This window comes from Caretta caretta, chromosome 11, assembly GCF_965140235.1.
Source record: "Caretta caretta isolate rCarCar2 chromosome 11, rCarCar1.hap1, whole genome shotgun sequence".
In the NCBI taxonomy this organism is placed as follows: domain Eukaryota; kingdom Metazoa; phylum Chordata; order Testudines; family Cheloniidae; genus Caretta; species Caretta caretta.
Window position 1 is genome coordinate 26,173,208 of NC_134216.1, and position 20,227 is coordinate 26,193,434.

The 20,227-nt window shown below is 38.3% G+C and overlaps 1 protein-coding gene across 9 annotated transcripts in view; it reads left to right on the plus strand.

The window, feature by feature from the left end:
- The window catches only part of MBD5 (methyl-CpG binding domain protein 5), a 246,850-nt gene that overhangs the window by 37,783 nt on the left and 188,840 nt on the right, over positions 1 to 20,227 (plus strand). Inside the window, exon 1 of one of the 9 annotated variants that reach the window (XM_075117823.1) lies at positions 19,366 to 19,469. The exons of the other annotated variants lie outside the window; for them this stretch is intronic. The gene's annotated coding sequence lies outside the window, so the exon portion shown is untranslated. Of the gene's footprint in view, positions 1 to 19,365; positions 19,470 to 20,227 lie in introns of those variants that run through there. 9 annotated transcript variants of the gene reach the window in all.

Sequence of the window (20,227 nt, forward strand, 5' to 3'; positions counted from 1 at the left end):
TCTCTTTAGTAATTTTGTATCATCTGCAAATTTTGCAACCTGTTTACCCCTTTTTCCAGATCATTTACGAATATGTTGAATAGGACTGGTCCCAGAACAGACCCCTGGGGAACACCAGTATTTACCTCTCTCCATTCTGAAAACTGGCCGTTTATTCCTAGCCTTTGTTTCCTATCTTTTAACCAGTTATCAGTCCATGAGAGTACCTTCCCTCTTATTCCGTGGCAGCTTACTTTGCTTAAGAGCCTTTGGTGAGGGACCTTGTCAAAGGCTTTCTGAAAATCTAAGTACACTGGATCCCCTTGGTGCATCTGCTTGTTGACCCCTCAAAGAATTCTAGTAGATTGGTGAGGCATGATTTCCCTTTACTAAAACCATGTTCACTCTTCCTCAACAAATTATGTTCTGTGTCTGACAATATTGTTCTTTATTATTGTTTCATCCAGTTTGCCTGGTATCAAGCGGAGTGCCCCAGGGGTTGGTCCTGGGGCCGGTTTTGTTCAACATCTTCATTAATGATCTGGATGATGGGATGGATTGCACCCTGTAATTTCCAGGATCACCTCTGGAACCCTTTTTAAAAATTGGCGTCACATTAGCTATCCTCCGGTCATCTGGTACAGAAGCTGATTTAAATGATAGGTTACAGACTACAGTTAATAGTTCTGCAATTTCACATTTGAGTTCCTTCAGAACTCTTGGGTGAATACCATCTGGTCTTGGTGATTTATTGCTGTTTAATTTATCAATATGTTCCAAAACCTCCTCTAATGATACCTCAATCTGGGACAGTTCCTCAGATCTGTCACCTAAAAAGAATGGCTCAGGTTTGGGAATCTTCCTCACATCCTCAGCCATGAAGACCGACGCAAAAAATTCATTTAGTTTCTCCGCAATGGCCTTATCATCCCTGAGTGCTCCTTTAGCACCTATCATGATGCATGGCAAGATCTAAACAATACAGTTTGTCCCACCCAAGAGCAATGATCTATTGAACATGTGCCACCCTGCTATGCTTCTACAGACCTCTGAATATGAATTGAGTCACGTAGGATGTTGGTCGCAGAATACTTCAAATACACAACATTTAGCTTCTGAGGGTATATCTACACAGCAATAAAAGACCTGTGGCACAACTGTGGCTGACTTGGGTCAGTTGATTCAGGTTCATAGGACTTTGGCTGTGGGGCAAAATATTGCAGTGTAGGCATTGATGAGGCGGTTCAGACTCTGAAACCCCGTAAGGATGGAGGATCTCAGAGCCCAGGCTACAGCCCAAGCCTGAATGTCTCCACTTCAGATTTTAGCCCCACAGCCTGAGCCCAGTGAGTCCTACTCAGTTGACCCAGTTCTGAGACTCCATGTCATGGTTTTGTACGACAGTATTAGACCATGGATCTCAAACTCAAATCACCACGAGGGCCACATGAGGACTAGTACATTGGCCCGAGGGCTGCATCACTGACACACACACCCCACTTACCCTGGCCCCGACCCCATTCCAACCCCTTCCCCAAAGTCCCCACCCCAACTCCACCCCCTCCCAGCCCCTATTTCAACCACTTCCCCAAATCCCCGCCCCGGCCCCGCCTCTTCTTCACCTCCTCCCCTGAGTGCGCAGCTCCCTGCTCTTCCCTCCTGGAAAGCACTAAGCGCCTGGAGGTGGGCATAGGAGCGGGGATGTGGCGCGCTGGGGGGGGGAGGGAGACTTGGCTGCAGGAAATAACTTGGGGAGGGCAGGGGGGAGCTTGGCGGCCATAGGAAATAAGTTGGGGGGGGAGCTTGGCGGCCATAGGAAATGGCGGGGGGAGAGCTTGGCGGGCCGCAGCAAATAACTCCGCGGGCTGCGTGTTTGAGACCCCTGGTATAGAAGTACCTAGAGATAATAGTCTGTCTTCATGAATTCTTCTCAGGTGATTGCAGGGAATAGGCATAGAGATGGGACACACATTTACTTAACTTCATTATATGATTTAATTTGAAATTCTTTTTGGTCACAGTGTATGCATACAAGTATCAGGGCATCCAGTTTTCAGAAGAAAGTTTGTTTTTGCTTTGTACAATCTGAGGTCATCAGTCTCCTGCTGCTTGGCTCTGTGTATCATTTTTGATTGATCCATGATAGACTGTCGTCTAGCTGTTTTTATTTTTGAGACATTTAGTTTTGGATGAGGAACAAGTGGCTTAAATTCAATATGAACAAGACTGAAGAAAGCATTTTGAGGAACATATGTATTTCTTATGAGAGCCCATTTATTCATGGGATGAGGCAGCTGCCTGTGAGACAGGTTCATAATTTAGGAGTCATTTTGGATCACCGTCAGCATGGTACAGCAATTCTCTAGAATCACCGTTATCACTTCCTGGTTGAATGTAATATCCATTTTTTCCCTCCTATCCAGATCACACTAGTCATTCATGAGTTGGAGGAGCATATTTCCTTAGATGTGCGATGCAAAGCTTAAGCTTGATCGTTTCCATCCATTTTCTGAACAAATAGAGCAGAGGTCAAAATTAGTAGTGACCTGAGTCTGTCACTATACTTGGCCATTGAAAATTTATTAGTATATAGTCCAGTGGTTTGGAAGTAAATATCACAGCTATTACTGAACAATTTAAGTAGAAAATTTAATCAAAAGACCCCCAGACCCGATTTTTATGCCACAGTCAGAATATTTGCAATAGTGTCAAATAGCAAGTTTAAGTTAACATTGTTTCAGTTGAGTAGGGGACAAAGAGTTTGGAGATCTGTTGCATTATAAATAGCTGGCTAATACCTTGACTATCACTTTGTATATTTAAAATGTTATTTTATTACACAGTGCTTACACCTCTATTGTAAAATGTGATGATTAGTATATCAACTTCTGGTGATTGATTATTGTTTGAAGACTGAAATATTAGTATATCAACTTCAAACAATAATCAATCATCAGAAGACTGAAATTTTAACGTCTCATAAGATTGGCTCACAATTCAGTGTTGTTTTAACTAGTAACGGAAGATCTACCTAGGCTGATAGCTGTGGTTGCAGTCTTCTCACCACATTACATAGGTATCTTCCTAATACTGATGTTCTTCATAAGGACTCCCTCCAAAATGCTCTAGGCAATGTACAGCCAATTTAAAACACCCCACAGTACAATAAAAACACTTAAAATTCCCCTTTTAACATTCATACATGGGAAAAATAAATGAGGAAGTCCAGTATAAAAGGGGGGGGGCAGGAATGAGGAAGATAGGTAATAAAGATGGACTAAGATAGACTTCACCTGGAGCAAGTTCCACCACCTGGAGCCAACCAAAGTACATTAATGATCACTTAAGGAATGAAGATGGAATCCCTAAATAGTAGGTAGTGTATGAGTACAAGTAATTATCAGGGTCAAGTTCAAGGATGTCTCTAATACAGAAAAGATTGATAACATTATGGGCTTTGTAAACCAACAATGCCAGCTTTATAGTAATTTCATTATTTTATAGGCAGACAGTATAAGGAACACGGAAAGTCCAGTATGCTCACAGTAATTCAAGTCCGTACACATATGTGCTGTTTCATTCTGAACAAGCTCAAGGAATTAGAAGACCATATGAAGTAGGAATTTACAATATTTTTCAAAATTTGAGCAAAATCCATTGACCTGTGGTTTTTAAGCCATTAATTACTCAGAAACATCTGAAAGAAGAAATTCTAAACTTGATTTGACTTTGGTACATCCCATTCAACCTTAAATTGCTAAAACACCTTTCCTGCAGCCCTCCTAAAAAGACTAAGATTGCAGCCCTGTTGTATGACTGTGCAAGAAGATCCACGGATTCTTTCTAGTAGGTTTTCAGCCTGTTGCAACTCAGGGTCATTATTAGACTTGTCAGTGGCTGGCAGACAGACTGTTGTTCTACTTCTTCAGCTACATTCACTCTTTCCCCTATCTGTATCTACAAAAAAAGGATGCTTTTCTTATTTAGCTTGATTCTAAGCTTTTTACTGGAATGGAGCTTGCAACTTTTTCCAAGCTGAATAGATCTACATTTCTTTCTTTCCTTTTCACTTTTCACGTTTTTAGTTTTGTAAAGCAAGAAAACTAATGATAATGTGACATTAAGGTTGAATTATCAGGCACTCGGAAGTCAAGAAGTTCCAATTGCTTCTGTGGTATTAATTCAGCTGTGTTTCATGTCCTGCATTTTTATGGTACACCGTTCACAGTTGAAACAAATTTACTTTAAATCAAGAGAAACTTGAAGATATTGTGTCTATATATGTAACATAGCAGAGTTAATGCTGTAGGAGCAATAGTGTGTGTGTATACACACATACATATATATGTACTGTTTTGGAGGGAGGTGTTCAGATACTATGTTGATGGAGAACATTATAAAGTTCCCTAAGATAGATCTTCTGTTTCTCTTGGTTTAATTTTCCTCTTTTCTATACTTCTGAGTTCTTGATATTTCAGTCTTTATATTAATTATTGCTTCATTTTTGTCCTTGATTTTGTTAAATGCTGAGTATTTTAAAGGAAACAGAGATTAAAACAAACATTGTCTATCACAGCAAAGTTAGCATTATGAGTGCCACTTTTATTGGGAATCTCAACTTTTATCCAATGTAGAACTAACACATTTGCATGTGCCCCACTGAGGCAGAGATGTGGTACCTCAAACATAAGTCTCCAACCCATTTTTTCTTTTTGGGGGAGAATTAGATACTTTAGTGGAATAACCTTACAGTAGTGTCCACTACAAGGCCCCCAACTCCATCAGTAATTGCACCAACATTTGGTTTACTACTTATTAATTCAGGGTCAGATTTTAGGATGCTGGGCTAACATTTTCATCTTCGTAAGACAAGGAACCCTGCTAACAAAATAATGATAAAAAATAAGCTATTCACTAAGATTCTTGTATAGTGTCAAACAGCCAGCCAGCAGGATCGGGGATAAAATGCTTGTTATTAGCAGCCTGCCAGTTCCCCAACTAGCATATCCAAACTAAATGATACCCATACTGGTGCACAGAAGACAGGAAGTGGATGAATATGGGAACAAGATCTGATGCATTTTCCTTGAGGAAAAAATTCCTTCTCAATCTCAAATGTAGCATTAAGTGATATATCATGTGCATCTGAGCAAGGATTAAATTGACTAAACCTTAGCATGCAACATGCTTCTGAACCAGTCTCCCATTATGTATGCTAAGAGGACCAGTATGGTACCAGCAGAAATCTGTGTAGAAGGATATTCAAGGAGAAACTGGGGTGAAGGAAAGAAATATTTTACTGCTGGCATCAAGGGAGATTGGGTACGCCTTACACTTATGAAAACTCCATTTATCCTCCCCCATTCTGTCCCTTGGAGCAATTGGCCATTCAGTCCTATGACAGACTGGTGGTCTCTGAATCCACTAATTGCAGGCTGGTGTATCATGTGCAAAATATTTCCTTTCTTATGGATTGTTGTGTTGGGAGCTCTTTCTAGTGCCATCCTGCCAGAGGCCCCATCAACTCGTTCATTCTGCATAGGCAAGAACCTACATTTTGTCATTTCATTAAGCTCCATAATATCACAATAGGTCATAGCCTCATATAGAAATGTTATATACTCTTTCTCTTACATATGATTAGACATTAAGGTCTATAGACAGAATTCAACTTCTGTTAAAATCTAGGGAAAGAATCCCATTGACTTGACTTCAGTGGGAGTTGGTCAGGTTGTATAAAAGTAGATAGCCTAGACATATTTTTGTTAAGAGGCAAATTTACACACTACTTAAAATAATAATTAGCACTTCATGTTTTTAAAGCCCTCTACAAATATTAATTAATCCTCGCAAAACTTGTGTGAAGCAGATAAGAAAACATTACCTTATTTATCTGATGGGTAACTGAATCTGATTAGTTTTGGTTTGCCCAAAGCTGCAGAGCGACTGCTTAACACAGCTGAGATTTATAGCTTAGGAGTTCCTGGCTCTCAGCCCTGTGTTTTTAACACTGTATCCAGACCTTTATAGACTCATAGGCTTTGAGGTTAGAAGGGACTGTCATGATCATCTTTCAGAAGATGTAGTGTTTTCTTTTTATTAGTATCTTCTTATAGTCTGCTTATGAGTAAAACTGAATAAATGTATACGTATAGCTCAGGGGTTCTCAACCTTTTTCTTTTTGAGCCCAACCCCCACCCCCAACATGCTATAAAAAAAACTCCACGGCCCACCTGCGCCACAATAACTATTTTCTGCATATAAAATCCCGGACCAGCATGAGGGGGTAGCAAGACTCAATATGTCTTACTCCTTATATATTTATACATGTTATTAATCAAAATAGAGTTTAAATAGGAAAATGTGCTAAATAAAATATATTGGTTTTATGATGATAATTACAAAGTTTATGGCAGTTGATGGTTTCATGATGTTTACAAAGCTCAATTAAACAAATTTAATATAGGAATGTTCACTTACAAGGAATCACTCTATTAAATCACAGTAAAGCAGTCTTCTTAATCATGGTAAATGTATAAAAAGGGAGATGATTTTGTGCTAATGTGGAACACTGAGTCATTAATACAGGTCTTCAACTGTTTGTTAGTCAAGTGCTGTACCAGTTAAAGTTATGGGACTGTCAGTGACAGTTCTACCAACAGTGATTACAAAGTTAGAAATTTTAGAAATATAAACAGGGATTTATCTATTGAAATATCAATTTAATGTAAACATTTCTTTGGACAATAATACATAGCCATTTTTTTTCCTTTGCAGCATATACGCCCATGCATAATATTACTACCAAGGATGCCATTAGTGCTTCAAAGCAACTTTCAATTCTTCTTTTATACTGTTAAAGTAGTGCTATTCTGAACTACTGTGATGAAGCTTCTGGTCCACTTTCAACCCAGTTAAAAGTTGACTTCTCTATTGTTCATATAAATTCTGTACTCATATTGGCAGCTTGCAAAGGCTGATCTTTCAAAATAGGCAGAAACTTCAGTTCAGGGTGGTATTACAGTAGTAGTCTTTTCTGATATCACCATGGTCTTCCCTTAAGGGCCCTTCAGAAACAGTTCAAGGAGCTTATATGTGCTAAGTCTTAGTTACCATTAGGAGGAGTGCTTGGGTCTAGCCAAAAAATCAAGTTACTGATCTCTTGTTCTATTCTGATGGTTTTAGTTTGTGTGAAGTGATTTATTTCAGACTTCCAGCTTCTTTTGGTTTAGTTTTGATGGGCAGTCCATTGACTGATTGCCTTTTTGAAAAACGGTGATGGTCCAATCACAATTAAAATTGTAATTCATGTGTCATGGCTTCCATCCAGTTAAAAAGCAGATATTTCTTCTTGTGGTTTTATATTTGTAACTGCATGCCATTATGTGGGATTTGTTCCCAGAATTCAAGGTCTGAAATCTTCTTGTCCAAACCTCATTAGAACATCCCAGCTCAGCTTTGGAATTTCAGAAACTTTTGAACAGCTGATGAACAATTGCTCTGTGCTTCTTCCTGGTGCCTTCCATCCTGCCATAATCAGTTCTATAGTCTTTCCAAAGCTTCTTCTTTCCTTCTCATATTGTAATTTCTCTTCTTTCCAAAGTCCATTTTGAAGGTTTCTAGTGTTTATGTAAAGTATTTCCACATTTTTGAAGTTTTTTTTATAAATTTATTGAATGCGTCCATTGTGTAGCTGTACGGTCACTTGAATCATCTGTGCTCCAACAGTCTTAGTTTGGTTCAACACCACTAGGATGAAACTTGTATGAGTCTTTAATCTTTGTTATAAGCACCTGTTTCTTCATTTTCCACTTATTCTTATTCAATTTATATGGTAGAATCATTTTTGTGTTATCAGATATAAAGTATTTAACCAGCCCATGTGGTCATTCACTTCCTTATAAAATACTTTGGTAGGATTTATCTTAAATATTTTCACTGGTTTTACAACATATCAGTTTAATGTTTTGCCTAATATTTGCTATGACTTTGACAACTTTGATCATTATCTTTCAGTTATGGTCTTTAATCAGTTTTCTTATTTGAAATAAAAGTACATATTTATAATGACACTTTGGGGTTACAATTTCAAAGGTTGCATTTAAAGGATCGGTGTATAGCTCACCCTAAGGAGGAATTGGAAGGAAGGGGTGGAATACTGGGAGGGGGACATGGGAGTAGAGCCCCTTTCCCATAGACTAGGCCCGGATTTGGAATAAGGGCTTTATCTCCATCCTACTGCTCCTTCATGATGCTGGTGGGAGGGGAATAGGGATATGAGCATTGAAGGAGAGTGTTAGAAAAGTGGGGTAAAAAGGAAGGGAGTCAGAGCTGTGCAGTGGTTGACACTTCAGCTCTGTTGCCCAAAAAATCCCACATCAGTCAATAAGTAATAGATACTTATATGGCCCCTGTCACTATAGTATCTGAGTGCCTAACAGCCTTTAATGTATTTATCCTCACAACACCCCTGTGAGGTAGGGAAGTACTATTGTCCCCATTTTACAGCTGGGGAACTGAGACACAGAGATTAAGAATACTTCTATGCTGCAGCTGCAGGTGTAATTTCTATCTTGGGTAGAAGTACATGTGCTAGCTTTGATCAAGCTAGCTCACTAAAATAGTGTAAGCCACCAGAATACTATCCTGTCTGATATGCTAGAGATATATATATATGGGTGGCTAGCCTGGGCTGCTGCCCATGCTGCACTGCTGTTATTAGCGTGCTGTCTCAATCAAAGCTAGCACTGTAGGTCTTCAGTCTGGAGATTACTCCTCCAAGGTGACGTGTAGACATATCCTAGTGACTTATCCAAGGTCACACAAGAAATCTGTTCCAGAGCAAGGACGTGAACCCAGATTTCCCCAGTCCTAACAACTAGGGCATCCTTCCTGTCATGCCCAGTCCCCACATCTGTCCCCATTCAAAAAATGTCCCTGTGACTCCAGCCTAGTCTCTGCACTGTTCCTACATCCTGTTCCCAGCTCCTCAGCCTATGGGTCCCATGTTGATGCCTGCCTCCTCTATGGGGAGGACATTTCTGGGGAGAGAGCCAGGCTGTGCTAGGCAGGCAGAGTGAGGAGAGATGATACAGAGGTAGTGTGATGGGACGAACACTCAGCTAGTACATTCTGTGGCCAATGGTAAACACTGTCAAGGAGCCAGAGGCAGTCGAGGGGGAGAGTTGGACTTGTGGTAAATTGGGGTGCTGAGAATTTTATTTTTAAACCAGGAAAATGACATGCCTAAAAAATTTAATGCAGAGTTAAGATGGCCCATTGGTGCCTAGTGGCCTTCCAGAATGTGGAGAGTAGGAAATACAAAGTTAAGGTAATTGCCAATGGTACATGGGGCTAGGGGGCTGGCCAGAGTGAGGAGAGCAGTAGACTAGTTGGGGAAGGGTCATGGCTTGGGAAGTCTGACTGGAGGGAGGGCAGGCCCCAGCTGGAATGGGGGGGAACCTAGTGATGGCATGGGATTTGGCTGAGTGTACAACTCAGCATACGTAATCAAAGAAGTACATGACCCTCTTGTAAGCTGTTGTCTGTGCTATAAGTATGCAGCTTCAGAAGGTGCCAGACAGCAAGGAGTAACTTTTATGTCCTAACGCCTTCTAAAGTGATAATGGCTTAACGGGAAGGAAGAAGGTTAGCTGGAAATGTTGGTATGGAGGGAGACAGTAGGGGAGAGGGGGAGAGATACACCAGTCATGGAATAAAACTGTCATGGTTTTGGGACATAGACTACGTCTGTGATTTCTCTCTCCATCCTGTCCACAGCTCCACTTTCCAAACATTTCAAAGCACAAATGTTATCACTATTCCACTATAACAAAGTGTATAGGAGTGGGGAGGATGGATTAAGGATCACATAGCGTCTTTTATCTTTAGTCTGCCACTGTACCCTTCAACCGCAAACACATAATCACAACAGCTTAAATGATCACAACCTCCAAACAAACAAACCACCTTCTTTCTGTGCAAAAAAATGAGAAGATTGACTGACAAAACTTCATAGTCACAGAGTTAAGGTTGCTGGGTGGTATTTTGTGCCCTTTCAGAATGTTGGATTCAGCCAAACTCCAACTTCTGAAAACCTGCAAATGCAGAGTTACGGTTAACACCAATATCACCTTAACTCTGTCCTCTTAGAGTAATGATCCTGTTCATCTATACTCACACTCCAAGTGCATAACGCTCAGAGAGTAGGGCACATGACCACTGTAGGACAGAATTTAATTCCTTCCCTTTACTAAGGCAAAATGTGTGTTTCGGTAAGCTGTTCTGAACAGAAGCTACGTATAACTAACTGACTCAACAGAAACAACACCACACCCACTGAAGTTTACAACTTCCTCACCCTTTTTCACAACCTCTTTACCTGTCTACCACTGTACTTCCATGTTTAAACCCACAGACCACTCTCGCATCATGTCTGACTATTAATAATCCCCTTGGCAAGAAGATCGCTGTTTACCACTACTTCCACAACCTATAGAACTCAGTGCTGAAATGAGGCATACTGGATCACTCAAGGTACACAAGCACCTCTTCACTTTGATATCACATACAGTTGGGAGGAGGGCTCAGGGCTGAGACCCACGCTCTGGAGGGTAGGGCTCCACAAAAACAGCTCTGCCAAGCTGGTTTAACTAATCCTTCCACCATTCAATACAGCTACACCTAAAACAGTTAACACAGTTGGGTTCAGGCCAATAATTGCCAGCTCCAGGAGGTGGGGCAGGTTAAGGTTGCTTTTCAATGTATCTTTACCCTGGATTTCCTGGTTTTCAGAGGTTTGAGTTTTGCTCAGTTTTCCAGAAGACACAAGATATCACTGGGCAACCCTGGTTTTGTGTTAATGAAGTATCTGGTCAGTTAATATTGTTTTAATTGGCATGGTAACATTACTTATCAATGGCAAAGTGACATGAGAGTTATACATGTTTGTTGATACTTTATACCAAACCATGCAATCATTTATTTCCTTTATGCCATGTATTTCACAGAAAAATTATTTTAGCAATATTAGAGAGGATGAGGTTTTTTGTGTACTGTTTTTCATATCCCTCAACTTTGAAAGCCATGCTCATATGGTATCAGCTGTACGAGGCTCACAGGACTCCTAGAAACTTCTAAAACTTACTTAAAATAGCTTTTCTCTAAATAATAAAATTGTAATTTTAAAGCCTGATATCTCAAATTGTACTAGAGCTAGCAATGAGTGTTTCAATCATGTGAGCCCTGTATGTTGGATTGGTTCCCCTAGCCACTGGAAAGGCCATGATTGGGGCTTACAGTCATTTTTACACACATACCACCTCTTAAGAGTGATCTTCAGCCACAAATGAGGATCAGGGCCCACATTTTTAATATTTTACTCCAGGGACTGAACTAGTATTATGCATTATTGTATGGATACCTGCATACTCTTGTCTTGACTTATGAAGAAAAATTTAAAGAGCTAAGTGTACATTAGATAGTTTGGCTAAGAAACTGCAAAGGGAAGACAGAACAGCCTACACATATAAAAAATGGTAAGCACTGAAGGTAACGATAAAATATTTAGGGTGGTACAGGGGGTTATAGTTAGGAAATAAAGGGATGAAATTACATAAGAGAAGATTAAGGCTCTAATGTCAGGAAAAACACTACTAACTTTTTCCAACTTTGGTGCCTACAATTAATAAAGTAAGTTAATATTTAGTTACGTGAATGAGTGGTCTGATATTTTAGGTGCCTAGATATGGATTTAAGTGCTTAATTCTATGCACCTAAGTTGCAAAATATTGTCCATACTGCTTAAATTCTGCTAAGTTTTACAGAGCGAACAGAAGTCACAATCTTTGTGCTTGAAGAATTTACAGTATATAGTTCTGATCCTGCAATCTGATCTGTGTTGGTAGACGCCTGTGCACATGTTGGATCCCATTGACTTCTGTGACTCTACGTGGGCATGAGAGTCTACCCATCCAGATCAGCTCAATTTTAGACATGATGCAGTGGGTAAGAGCAATGAATAGTTAGATTGAAGGTGCGGGGAAGAAAGGGAGGACAAGGATGAAGGTGATATAAAGATCTTGTGGTTTTCTTGGTTTTCTTATATGCATGTCTTGACCATGCTAATGTTTAATTTAATAGGGAACAAACCTGCACAAGCAGGAAAATAATCTGCGTCTTTCCTATTTGTAATTTTTATTATTCTGTTAAGGTTGGGGTAATTTTAGAAAGGAAAGATTTATGGCAATAAACGGAGGATGTGCCTGTGGCCTGTTGAAGAAACACTTGTTCACAGATAGTGGACAATTACATAATACACTTGCAGAACTGTTAACACACTCGATTAAAGGTAATATGTTTTTTAGAACTGAACAGGTTATTTTTTCAGCAAAATATTTTTGACTGTAGCCCAATCTATGAACCGTTAATTATATTGATTACTTAAGAATTTCCAGGTATCACTCTGGGGTTTGACAGGTTTTTGTCCCAAGATCAGGACTAGTATTTTTAAACTTATTGTTTAACTGGGAAGCCTGATGTGCACAGTTGCAACACTCACACTTTAGGAACGCTTCTGTATTTGTAATAGTTTATTAATACATTTAGCAAAGTCACAAACATTCTAACCCAACAAGGTAAATAGAGATAATACAGACTGTACATCTGAACGTCCATATCCTCAGACCATCCCTTGCAGAACAACCTGAAATGTTAGTCATTATCTTCCTCATCATCATAAGTGGCAATCATCCTGGCATCTCCCAAGGGCTATGTCTCTTCTCCTGCCCACAGACTGGGATACAACTTCTATAATATGTTACGCTGATGCCACTATGTCTCATGTATATTCAGGAGGGGTTTCTCCCATGCTCCTTATTTGTATTTCCTCACCCTACTAATGTTGGGGTGCCCTTCTCCTATCATTTAGTATATTAATGATCTCAGCTTATCAGATACATCAGTTCGTTGCCATGGCACTCTTGTGGTCAAACATCTGCAGATGTTCCCATCCTAAGATAGCCAAGAGCTGGTGTTAGCTCATGTTCCTGTGATTGGCTGGTGTTTTGGTCAAACTTTCCCCTTAAATGCTCTATTGTCAGTTCCCCAATATTAGGGGTGACCATAAGGCCATTTATCTGAGCCAAAGTTCATAGGCCTCAAGCCTTATCGTAACTGCTGAAGCCAATGTCTTACAGAATACAGGCCTCTGGATGCCTTGCATTACTGTTGAATAAAATAAATGCTAAAGCTAGCTTTATGGGCTACAGGACACAGAGATGCTTTTAGGTCTACAACTCTCACTGTCTGCATCTCTGTAATTTTTTTTCTTTAAAAATTGGTCATATCAGCATTTCGCTATATAACTCCACCGTCATAAGATTATTTCAAATCAAGTTGGCTGTGGTGTTTAAACTTCAGTTGTGAGCTAGGGTTACAAATGTTTGCAAAGATATTGTCCCTTTGAAAAGTTGTTCTGGCACTCAGTCTTGATCTATTGGCTATCTTGGTAGGTGTTTTTTTTTTTTTTTTTTTTTTTTGCCATACACCTCTTTCCTTCCCACCCCTGATCAGCAAATACGTATTAGAAATGCTGGCCAGTAAATCTGAAGAGATTCATAATAAATTGAAAGATATATTTTATGTGTTAAAGACAAAGATGGACACTTGCATCTAAATTTAATATTTTAGTTGATGAGTTGTTGTCAATGGGACTCTGACTGACCTCAGTAAAGAAGAAGGTTCTCAGCTCAGATAAAATGTCATTAAATACTTTGTTAATTAAAAACAGAGAGGCAATGTTTAGTTAAAGATCATAGAATGGAGTACTATGAAAACCATGTCAAAACTTAGAAACATTTGGATCCTTTGCGTCCCTGTAAACAGGTTGCTTCCTGAGCTGGCAGATCTTGTTGAAAACAAAATTCCTTCTTGATAGGCCTTAAATACAAAGCAGGATCAATGTCCATTGGATGCTGTTATTAAATCCCAAAGAGGGAAGATGGACAGCTTGGAGTAAGAGCATAGTGATCACAATATTATCTGAGAGAATCTGTGTGACAGCTAGCAAAAAAGTGAGAGATGATAGTGGGTAAGATATTGGGTGCTTGTTTCATGGATTACGATTTCAAAGAGCTGTATAAACATTAACTAATTAGTGGATGAATATTGGTGCTGTTTATTACTTACCTCAGCCCAGTGATTCTTCAGAATATATTTTTAATAATCACATAATGTAAACAAACCATTTTTTCCTTTTCCCCCACCCCAAAAAACCCCCTTATATTTGGATAGAGATGAAAGTTAGAAATTATACTTAATTGTAGCATATATTATATACTGTATTTAAAATAGTTAATAATATATTTCGTGCAATATATTATAAATAGCATTTTAGAATTTCAGCTTTCATAACTTAAAAGTGGAATTTACTCTCTACACTATTTGTTTATCTTTTGCAGTTCTCTGAATTTTGTCAGTATGCCAATTAGTTTAACTTTTAATTTATAGTCATTGTCTAGTTAATTTTACTTCTAGGTTCTCCTGTACTAGTAGCAAGGTATAATTGTGCAGGGTAAGTGATGTAACTTTTGGTGATAATACACTGCATTTTTCCTACTTAAAAAAGGTTGAATCTCTGTTTTAAGTGCAAAATTCAATTTAACCTTCACTATGGAACTCCAGCTAAAGCCTCTATAACATCTTCTGGTGGTCTGCTGTAATACAGACATTCAGTCCAACTCTTCCCTATGGAAATACATAAAGAATGGTGCAGATACATTTCTTTGTGCAATCAATACATCACAGATTTGTACATGTTTGAACATTGTGTGGCTTTGTGCTTATCTCCTGAAAATGTTTATACTTCGAAAAAATAAAATTTTGCAATCAAACACTTATCATTCTCACTCAACATGCCATTTTTTTTACTTTTCAAAAAGGTAACATCTCAAGAGTAGTCATGGTTTTATATTTATTTTTAATCTGGTTAAAAGCATTCTTTTTTTCACTCTTTGATACAGTGGTTATTTAAATGCTAAAATTTACTGTTTGAAAGTAATTAGTATTGGTGTACTTTCAAACAATAAATGTCAGCAGTAAAATGGTAATCACTTTATCTCAAAATCAACCAAAATTAAAACTCCTGCCCAAATGGTAACTTTTAAAAAAGTTTAAATGCCTGAAAATGGAGGATGAGGTTGAAAATAGCCTCTCGGCAGCTAAAGTATTCATTACCACAACTGTATTAAACAGTTTTTTCAAAGAGTCTTTAACTTTATGTCCAACGGGGTGTGCAGGGGTGGGGGGAGGGGCATTATTATGAAAAACTGATGTCAGAGTTTTTATAGGCAGAGGCTGCCTTGGAACTATAAAATGCTGTTAGGATTATATCAACTAACATAAGTCAGAGGTGAATGTACTTGAAACCTTCTAAACAGTGAAAAAGAGCATCATATGTATCTAGAGAGAGATATATTATGTTGTAGATCACATGACACGTATAATTTGAAAATAATTTGCTTACTATATCTTGCTTGTTCCTAAAACTAAAAAATTAGCTAATTTCCCTCCAGTTCCTTCCAACTAATTTGTTTAATTTATTTTCATGCAAGGAAAAGAAACGTCTTTCAGTGGAAATTCATTGTTGGATACTAAAATCTATTTTGCTGGTTCTCAAATGGCTTCTTTCCTAAATATTCCATTAACTGGGGAAAGTGGTCTGAATTCTGTATCTGTTGGTCCTGGTCCAAACCCACCTATGAACTCAACGTGAATCTTTTCATTTCCTTAGTGGGCTATAGACTAGGCTTATTTACAATAGTGTAACACAATTAACTTGGTTGGAATTATTGAATTTATATCAGTGTAGAATTTGGCCTTCTCAAGAAGAAAAAGCTGAAGCAACTGTGAATTTTTAGCTGCTAAACTTATAGACTTCTTATAGGAATTCCTTTTAAGCACGCACACACTTTTTGTGGTTTTGCATGAACAGAGCCCTACCCCCACTAAGAGCCTCATTAAAACTAATAGGGCTCCACCTGGGCACAAGGACCCCGCCTGGACAGATCCAATTGCAGGATTTGGGACCTAGATTGTAACTTCTTACGGTATGCGACTGTTTCCTCTTATATTTGGACAAAATGTGTTGACAGTATCAAATAATGAAAAAAAAAAATTAAGCTAGACCAGGTAATGTAAAAAGAAAACAACACCTCAAGAAAACAGAGAGAACTGCTTTGTAAGGACATTTTGTCAGTTTGAAAAACAACATCAGATCTTCATTTCCACTCACCCTTTTCATCAAACATTTGTGCAGTTTTAAGAAATTCACTTTTTAGTGTCAGGGAATGCCCAGGGGTCTGGTGCCAGCCTCAAGCTTATGGTTGTCTTTGCATCAACATGCAAACATAATGTTTTGTTTCAGAGGAACAGCCGTGTTAGTCTGTATTCGCAAAAAGAAAAGGAGTACTTGTGGCACCTTAGAGACTAATGTTTTGTGTTTACTCATATTCATACACACATTGAAATTATTTTTTTGTATTTGAAAACCAGTTGGATTCAGGAACAAATAAATTAAGTATGACATGTTAATATATGATCTATCTGTTCATGAATCTAACTTAATGTTGCTGTTTATTATTTGTAATATCATAGCGTCTAGGAGCCCTAGTCATTGACCAGAGCCCCATTCTGCTAGGTGTGTACACATACAGAACAAAAAGATAGTCCCTGCTCCAAGGAGCTCGTAGTCCATAAGATGAGACAACTGGTAGATGGGGGAGTACAAGTGAACAATGAGAAATATTAGTCATCATGGTAGGCAGTGACTGGTGCACATGAACAGCCTAGGTGTTGTCAAGTGTTCTGTAGGTGTCAAGGTTCCTCCCCCACTCTGAACTCTAGGGTACAGATGTGGGGACCTGCATGAAAACCTCCTAAGCTTACTTTTACCAGCTTAAGTTAAAACTTCCCCAAGGTACAAATTAATTTTATCCTTTGTCCTTGGAATATCCACTGCCACCACCAAACTCTAATTGGGTTTACTGGGAAATGTAGTTTGGACACGTCTTTCCCCGCAAAATCCTCCCAACCCTTGCACCCCACTTCCTGGGAAAGATTTGGTAAAAATCCTCACCAATTTGCATAGGTGACCACAGACCCAAACCCTTGGATCTGAGAACAATGAAAAAGCATTCAGTTTTCTTACAAGAAGACTTTTAATAGAAATAAAAGTAAATAGGAGTAAAGGAATCACCCCTGTAAAATCAGGATGGTAGGTACTTTACAGGGTAATTAGATTCAAAACATAGAGAAGCCCTCTAGGCAAAACCTTAAGTTACAAAAAAGACACACAGACAGAAATAGTCATTCTGTTCAGCACAATTCTTTTCTCAACCATTTAAAGAAATCATAATCTAACAAGTACCTAGCTAGATTACTTACTAAAAGTTCTAAGACTCCATTCCTGGTCTATCCCCAGCAAAAGCAACATACCAACAGACACACAGACCCTTTGTTTCTCTCCCTCCTCCCAGCTTTTGAAAGTATCTTGTCTCCTCATTGGTCATTTTGGTCAGGTGCCAGCAAGGTTACCTTTAGCTTCTTAACCTTTACAGGTGAGAGGATTTTTCCTCTGGCCAGGAGGAATTTTAAAGGGGTTTACCCTTCCCTTTATATTTATGACAGTAGGCATCACGGCAAAGGAGAGTTTTGAAGGTGGATAATGAGGTAGCTTTGCTGATGTTTACAAGGAGAACATTCCAAGATTGATGAACAGCTCGGATGAAAGCATGCTTGTTATGAACATTTTAACAAGTGGACAGTGGAGGATGACATAATGGGCCAACTGAAGGCAAATATTAACATGTTTGGCTATTTGTTACATCTTTAGATTATTTTTTAAATTTAGTTTAGAATATATATCCTGTTTTTATTTTTATTAGAAATGGCTCTTACTTTATACTGCAGCAATGGAAAATCTGTGGATAGGTCCATCAGTGGCTGTTAGCCAAGATGGTCAGGGACTCAATCCCATGCTCTGGATATCCCTAAATCTCTGACTTCCAGAAGCTGGGACTGAATGACAGGGGATGATCACTCGATAATTGCTCTGGTCTGTTCATTCCCTCTGAAGCATCTGGCACTGGCCACTGTTGGACGACAGGTTACTGGGCTAGATGTACCATTAGTCTGACCTAGCATGGCCATTTCTATGTTCTTATTTGCCCACATTTTTTTTTTTGGGGTAACTTTTTTTTTTAAGAATAGTAAAATATTGAGCTTGTTTTTCTTATAGTAAGAGTGAATAAATATTTTTTCTAGCTGTCTGTAAATTTTTATGATTTCATAAGGCTTACAATAGAGTTGTATACTGTATAGTAGACTTCAAGAACAATAGTAATCCAAAATCGTTTTGATTAATTTTTATTGATTTTTCTACAGAAACAGACAATGAAAAGTACAAAAGAGTAGATGATATGATTCCAAATCCTGTACGCCTCAGGGGATCTCCAATAGAATTAGCCAATTACGCAGTTTTACAACATGTCAAAGCTGCAAGACCAGACCAAATAAAACCAGACAATGCTACCATACACATGAAATGTTAATGTTGGGGTAATAGTAATAAAATAGCAAAAGATGTACATGAATAGCAACAGTAGGGAACGAAAGGGGTTGGCGGGAGGGAGGAGTTAAAAAGAAGAAGTGTTAGGAATGCCATTCTTTCTTTAAACATAGTCCAAATTTATATAACTGCTCTCTGTGGTGACAAGCACAGCTTCAGCCGCCAGACCTCAGCCGAAAATAATGTCCTAGGTTATTTACTTGATAATCTAAATTTAACTCTGCCACAAAGACTTTGGTTCTTGAGAGCGCCAATGATGATTTTACAAAAATGGAAGAATAGGTTTCTGCTCAGAATAGAGGTGTGGTATTCAGACCAGTCCAAGTAACCAAGAATTTTTTTTCAAGAATGAAATCTGTTTAATCGGAAAACATCAGTTCTCAATTGTTTATACCTCAATCAAGGGAGTTGTATATCCATATACCACTGATAAACTTGTCTGTTTTGTTTATTTGTGGGGCTGTCTCATGATAAAAAGTAGAAATATATGTAATGTACTATCGGGGAGCAGAGGATTTGTTTTTAAACTACGACTATGACAAATCTCATTCTTGCTATTTTTGTTGTATTTTTCAAGTAGTCTAGAAAGAATTGTCACTAAAATGCACTTTTAAAAAAAAATTGCTTAATTCCATTTTTTTCTACAAACATTATAAATGCAGTCATAGAGTAATTGAAATATATATAAAACCTATATAATAAATAGTTCTCCTTTGATACTTTCTGGGCAGAGAGTCTATTTGAAAAGTTCATCTTCAGAGACTGATGGAACCAGTTTGATTTAAGAATCCTTCAGAAGAAAGTTATTTACCACCTAGTCTTGCACCACTGAAGTTACTGGGAACTTTACAATCATCTTCATTGGGTACAGCATAAAGCCCTCATTTACTGACTTTTTATTGAAGATTAAAAAAATAAAAAATTGACTGTATAGCTCAAACGTTGGCAGTACAGATAAAGCCATACAGCAAAGCTGAGATAGTATAGCTTCTCAGTTATAGCAGGCATGCTACACAGATTTAGAATTTTTGACAAAAAATAGTTGCCATTAAATGTACTTAATCACTGTGGCCCTGATCCTGCCTTGGGTATCCTGTGGGTAGGCTACAGTGTCTATGTGGAGTCTGTTTATATGATTAATGGAGCCTTACACTGATGCAGCTGTCCACCCACAAACTACACATTGCAATCATAGGCTCCAATCCTGCAAAAACAAATACTTATCTGGAGAAATATGGTTGACCACAATAAAATAATTAAAGATAAATGAAACTACTTACTGTATGTGTTAGACTGATAGCTGAACTATTGACCTGATCATGCTGTCTTGGCAATTGGTGGAGTGTCTTTCCTTGGCATTTTAACATATAAATTAAATTCTAGATGAATCAATATGTCATGTCCCTCCACAGTTTGAAAATTTAATTTGATTTCTGACATGTAAATGTATGTAGGTACAGAAAATTCTATCCATTGTAATAAATTAATCCATATTTTATTTATTTTTGAGAACACAAATACTAACAGATGGCATTTTATTATTAGATTTGTTCTTTAACAAAGTTGTCTGTGAAAACTGCAACTTATAATTTTAAGTTTCTCTTCTGAAAGTTATCTCTGAAC